General features: G+C 37.9%; 1 long non-coding RNA gene across 2 annotated transcripts; it reads left to right on the forward strand.

Moving 5' to 3' along the window:
* Window positions 1-386: 386 nt before the first annotated feature.
* LOC148971026 (uncharacterized) lies at window positions 387-4,311 on the forward strand. Of its 2 annotated transcripts, none has more exons than XR_016147159.1 (5): window positions 387-517; window positions 3,452-3,505; window positions 3,585-3,701; window positions 3,792-3,819; window positions 3,907-4,311. It is a non-coding gene; the product is annotated as an uncharacterized LOC148971026 (long non-coding RNA). The 2 variants fall into 2 exon arrangements; XR_016147160.1 differs by having other exon boundaries at window positions 3,591-3,701.
* Window positions 4,312-6,530: the final 2,219 nt, after the last annotated feature.

A 6,530-nucleotide genomic window follows, 5' to 3' on the forward strand; every position in this document is an offset into this window, starting at 1 on the left:
TTATTTGAAATAGAAATCTTTTGTTGCAGTATATAAATGCCTTTGAATAAAAAAAAAAGAAAGAATAGAAAAAATATTGTTCCTCAAGGCAAGCGCGTGTCGTGGTCAAAGCTCTAGTTGCAAAAAAATTTGGTGCAATAGATCTCGCATGCAATGCATGTAAATCTCAAAACATTGAAAAACTGGGTTCAGCCTGATGAACCCGCTCTGATTCTTTAACTAACACAAAGTGTGATGCTTAATGGAGATACAGCAAGCATTTTCAGAATGGACATCTCTTGTATCTTGATACGGCTTTTTAAAAAACAATGATCCCCTAATGGAAAGAACATCGGAGGGCTGCATGCATATCATCAGCATCATCTTATCTAGAAATCATTTGGTGAACGTACAGGAAATGGTTATATTTCAACAGCAGAACAGCAGTAAACCAACACAACCAGCCAGTCATGAAAAGACTTAATAATGTCTGAACATGCGAGATACTGCTCGGCCGTCTGCTTTATCTTCACCATCGGTAAGGAATTATCATTCAGTTTATGGAAGTTCTTGTTTTTATTGGTGTTCAAAACTGTGACGTCAAATTAAAACCGTAATTAAAACTGAATAATGGCGTTTATGCTTTCTGGAGAAGCTCTGCCGGACCGAGCGTGTATTGGACGCAGAAGCACATTTTGAACTAGAATATTAAATGAATTATTGACTGATAAAGGTCAACACATGTAACATTAAAAGTGTGACTGCATGCAAAGTATCATTGCAAATCTGATAAAACAAAACTAAATCGGACTACAAAACAAATCTGATGAAACTCTATGTGTGATATAATGTGTTGAATTTAGCATTTGTTTCTCTTTTGCATGTTTGAGAAAGGTTTGCACATGTCTCAGTGTGGTACGCTGATGTGTTAAGCAGGAATTGATGTCACAATCACAGATATAATCTCACTTCCTCTCAGTCCTCGGGTCTTAAATGGGTTTACAGGAAGCTGAAAACAGTTGAAAGAGACACTGATTTACATAACGCAGCTGAAAACAGGCTTACGTGGCGAAAGAAACATTGGTAACATTTTACTTAAAGAGAAATTAAAAACACTGCTTCGTGAAGCTTCAAAATCCTTGCGTATCTTTCAGTGTTGTAGTCGAGACCACCTCACTCGAGTCCGAGTCGACACCGAGACCAGAGAGAGTCGAGTCCGAGTCAAGACCGAGTCCATAGAGAGTCGAGTCCGAGTCGAGTCCGAGACCAGAGACGGTCGAGTCCGAGTCGAGACCGAGACCAGTGAGGCTTGATTACCTAATTTACTTTTATTTACTTAGAGAAATACTTTTTTTTTACTGAATGTACTTAGAGTTTAAAAAATATGATCAGTTTAGGGTAAAAAGGCCACATAGTAGGTGGTGTTTTTTGTCAGTTTGTTGCGCACTAGAAAATCACCAATCACTGGGCGTGTCAATCAATTTAAAGAAATATTTTATTAACATACATTAATAATCATAAAAAATATTTTTGAATTTAACTCGAGTGGACTCGGGAATAATTCCGAGTCCTAAAAACAAAAAAATGTTCGAGTACGAGTCAATTCCGAGTCCAAATGGACACGAGTCCATGACAAGACCAAGACCATTAAAATATGGCCTCGAGACCAAGTCCGAGACGAGTCCGAGTCTCGAGTACTACAACACTGGTATCTTTTGTTTCGATCCAACAGAGCCGATGCCGAAGTCGCGTGACTTTAGTAAACGAGGAATAGTTACGTCACGACTGTTTCGAAAAGTGTTTCGCCACTAGGGGCCGATGATCTCAGTCTATGCATTTTTTACCTGATCTCGGATCAGTTTCATAAACTTTTGTAATGACACACATTTGTATAATAAATAAGTAAGTGCAGTAGTTAATTGTCTCTTATTGGATTGACTATCCACACCCTCCAAATATATATATATATATATATAAGTGCATACATACTCTTTTCATTTCTGTGCGTGGATGCGCACCCACCGCTAGCCTAGCTTAGCATAAACACTGAAAGTAAATGGCTCCAGCTAGCCAAAAATTGACCCAATAACGCCAACATTTTCCTATTTATATGTTGTGATTTGTATAGTCACAGAAGTGTGTACATATAACAAGGTCATATGAGACAGCCATCTTTTAATTGTATATGCTGGGAACTATATTCTCAGAAGGCGAAGCACTGCTACTTGTGCGAAGCGGGTGCGAGAACACTATGTAAACATAAAACCATGTCTGCATTTGTGATTGTAAAATGACATACAACATTTTATACACTCACATAAAAAGGATTATTAGGAACACCATACTAATACTGTGTTTCACCTTAATTCTACGTGGCATTGATTCAACAAGGTGCTGAAAGCATTCTTTAGAAATGTTGGCCCATATTGATAGGATAGCATCTTGCAGTTGATGGAGATTTGTGGGATGAAGCTCCCGTTCCACCACATCCCAAAGATGCTCTATTGGGTTGAGATCTGGTGACTGTGGGGGCCATTTTAACATTGTCATGTTCAAGAAACCAATTTGAAATGTGAAGTATCCTGCTGGAAGTAGCCATCAGAGGATGAGGACATGGTGGCCATAAAGGGATGGACATGGTCAGAAACAATGCTCAGGTAGGCCGTGGCATTTAAACGATGCCCAATTGGCACTAAGGGGCCTAAAGTGTGCCAAGAAAACATGCCGCACACCATTACACCACCACCACCAGCCTGACCAGTGGGAACAAGGCATGATGGATCCATGTTCTCATTCGGTTTACGCCAAATTCTGACTCTACCATCTGAAATCGAGACTCATCAGACCAGGCGACATTTTTCCAGTCTTCAACTGTCCAGTTTTGGTGAGCTCTTGCAAATTGTCGCCTCTTTTTCCTATTTGTAGTGGAGATGAGTGGTACCCGGTGGGGTCTTCTGCATCCGCCTCAAGGTTGTGTGTGTTGTGTCTTCACTGCATACCTCGGTTGTAACGAGTGGTTATTTCAGTCAAAGTTGCTCTTCTATCAGCTTGAATCAGTCGGCCCATTCTCCTCTGACCTCTCGCATCAACAAGGCGTTTTGGCCCACAGGACTGCCCCATACTGGATATGTTACCCCTTTTCACTCCATTCTTTGTAAACCCTAGAAATGGTTGTGTGTGAAAATCCCAGTAACTGAGCAGATTGTGAAATACTCAGACCGGCCACGCTCAAAATCGCTTAAATCTCCTTTCTTTCCCAATCTGACATTCAGTTTGGAGTTCAGGAGATTGTCTTGACCAGGACCACACCCATAAATGCATTGAAGACACTGCCATGTGATTGGTTGATTAGATAATTGCATTAATGAGAAATTGATCAGGTGTTCCTAATAATCATTTTAGGAAGTAACTTTTACAAATGGTTTGACACTTTATTATCACTTAGATTATAAGCTCGACTGCTCTCTTACAGATTGCTTGTTGGTGACGCGTGTAAATGGACAAGACCCTTCCAGTGACGAACCAGGTAGAAGACTAAAGAAACTCACAATCCAAACCATACGTTATAAATCTGCTCTAATTAGAAGATGTTTTCTTCTCCTGAGCCTCAGAAATCAAATATGCTGTCATAGGAGCAGGGATTGGCCTCTTCTTCTCCATCTGTTTTCTGCTAATGAAAATCTACATCATCAAAAAGCAGATGCTTGACAATGAACCATCGGGTAAGTCCTTTCCTGTAAATCCGATTAAAATATTAAAGCTTTAATCAAAACGACATAATATTTATCATTTACACTTTAACATCTTTAAAGATGTATCACTAAGAAGAGCATCATCACGGTAAGGATATTGTTATTTGTATATTACACTATGATGAAAGTTTGCAGTGGAAGTGAATCTCATAAAATGATGACCTCTATTCTTTAGGGTCGTCGATGTGGAAAGCAGGAGGGAATGAAACTCTTCTGAGGATCAATTAATATTATGATATTAAGCTCAGAGAAAACAATCAAATATGTCAATTTCTGACTGATTTTATACTGATTTATTTATTAAATCAAATTCAGCAGATCAGCGTTCATTATTCGTTTTGTGCTTTTTACACTTTGAGAGCCATAACTGTATGTACATGAGTAACATGTTTATTTACAGTACATAAATGACGTATGTATCAAAAGCACAAACGATTTAAGCAACGTTTGTCATTTCATTTAAGGTAGAAAATCTTTAGTTTCATCTTTTTGCCTCTGTTGTGTGACAATAAAAATCACATGTGATTATGTGAAATCAAACATGACTGTATTTGCAATTTATTCAATAAAAAATGAACAGCTCATTGCAGATCAGTCGAATGAGTCTTAATTAGAGTCATTTATCTTTATTAAATTACATGTTATGACTTACGTTTTATTGATTTGATATCAGGTTAATGATGTTAACCTCTGACCCATAAACGTCCTATAACAGAAGCATGTCCAAAACACAGGATTTCATGATTTAAAGGAGTAGTTCACTTTTCAAAAAACTTTTGCTGATAATTTACTCACCCCCATGTCATCCAAGATGTCCACGTCTTTCTTTCTTCAGTCGAAAAGAAATTAAGGTTTTTGATGAAAACATTCCGGGATTTTCTCCATATAATGAACTTCAATGGGAACCAAATGGTTCAAGGTCCAAATGAGAATTTCAGTGCAAACTGCAAACTGTTCAAAGGGCTTTAAACGATTTTAGACGATGAATAAGGGTCTTATCAAGCGAAAGAGTCACAAACAGAGCAAGGTGAGCATTTGAGCTTATAAAAAGTAAATTTTGTTATTTATTTATTAAATGAGCAATCATTTCACTTGATAAGACCCTTATTCATCGTCTGGAATCGTTTAAAGCCCTTTGAACAGTTTATAGTTTGCACTGAAAGTGTCTTTTGGACCTTGAACCGTTTGGACCCCATTGAAGTCCATTATATGGAGAAAAATCCTGGAATGTTTTCATCAAAAACCTTAATTTCTTTTCGACTGAAGAAAGAAAGACATGGACATCTTGGATGACATGGGGGTGAGTAAATTATCGGCAAAAGTTTTTTGAAAAGTGAACTACTCCTTTAAAGGAAAACATGCGTTGGGTGATTTACAAGCCTTTGACCTATGAGGACAAGTAAAATATCCTCAATAGTCAGAATATGTTGTCACTTTTGAGTCTTGCATTTGTTTTCTTCTAATCGTTACACTCAATTTAATTAAAATATAAAAATCCACAGTCTCGCAACTCATGATCTTTTATGTACTATACAAAAGCAGAATAGTGCAGAATCTCTTTTCATTTTATAGAACATTTCTTTTAACATATATAAAATAACTTTTTTTCAAAAAAAAAATCCTAAACCTTTCGTTCATTTCCATCTTAAATCTCAGGTTTTCAATGTGGAGGCTTTTTTTTACCTTCTCATACAATGCCTCTCTTCATCCAGAGGAGGGCGCTATTGTTGCACAACTGTTTGCACTGTTAGCTGAAACACACGCCGCTTTAAATGACACTTCCAGTTCTAACCAATCAAAATATGAGTAGCCTATGTTATATTGGAAAGAAGAATACACTAAACATGGTTAGGGTATTAAAATGACAAAATTATTTGGCAAGAAAGGCAAACTCAATACGACTTTATCGTATTCTGTGCATTATCGTAACATGCAGTACATTGACTACAATCTAATCATTTTGCAGCAGCTGTTCTCCTGGGTATCGACTTATAAATCTTTGTGCATGTGTCGTGCTTAACTTCTTTTCAATCCTCCTTAAGACCTGGATTCCCAAAGGTTTTCATTGTCTTTAATGTCGAAAGACTGAGGCCGTCACTTCGAGCTTCGAGCATTGCATGCGTGTCGTGTTTGGGATCATTATCGTGCTGGAAAATACACACTTGATTTCCAAACTGATCCTTCAGAAGGATTCCCAAATATTGGTCTACATTCAAAGTACTAGCAACTTTGTAGATCCTTCCAACACCTTCTGAATACACGCGTCCCCAATACCATGATGAGTAATGGCCTATGCATTCGGTAGGTCTCCTACGAACATACCTGCTGACATCATTCAATGCAAGGTTGTTCAATTTTGAGACTTCACACTGCTGAACACAGTTACTACAATCCGCAAAGGTGTTTTTTTTTAATTCAGTAGATAAAACGAATAAATGGTTTCTTTACTACATGACCTCTCACAGTTCGAGATGAAATCGGACGTCTAATCCAGGTCATTTGAGGCGATTCCACATTCATCATCCTGTCGAAACGCTCACTAGTCGTCCTTGACCAGCCACACACTTCACATTAAGCATATAGGGCAAAAACATTATTTTGAGGACATTGTGACCATCCTACACACGAGCAATATCCAAAAACCGACTGAGCAGATTTAGCCATATAACCTTCTTGGTTGCAAACAACAACTCTTCCATCGGGCCATTTTCATGATAGATTACAGTTTACACTTCAGCCACAACTTACAACATGCATACTCAGGGATGGGCATAAATACATGAAAATGTATTTAAATAC

The sequence above is a fragment of the Pimephales promelas genome, chromosome 17, assembly GCF_988280905.1.
Source record: "Pimephales promelas chromosome 17, fPimPro1.hap1.1, whole genome shotgun sequence".
Classification (NCBI taxonomy): Eukaryota; Metazoa; Chordata; class Actinopteri; order Cypriniformes; family Leuciscidae; genus Pimephales; species Pimephales promelas.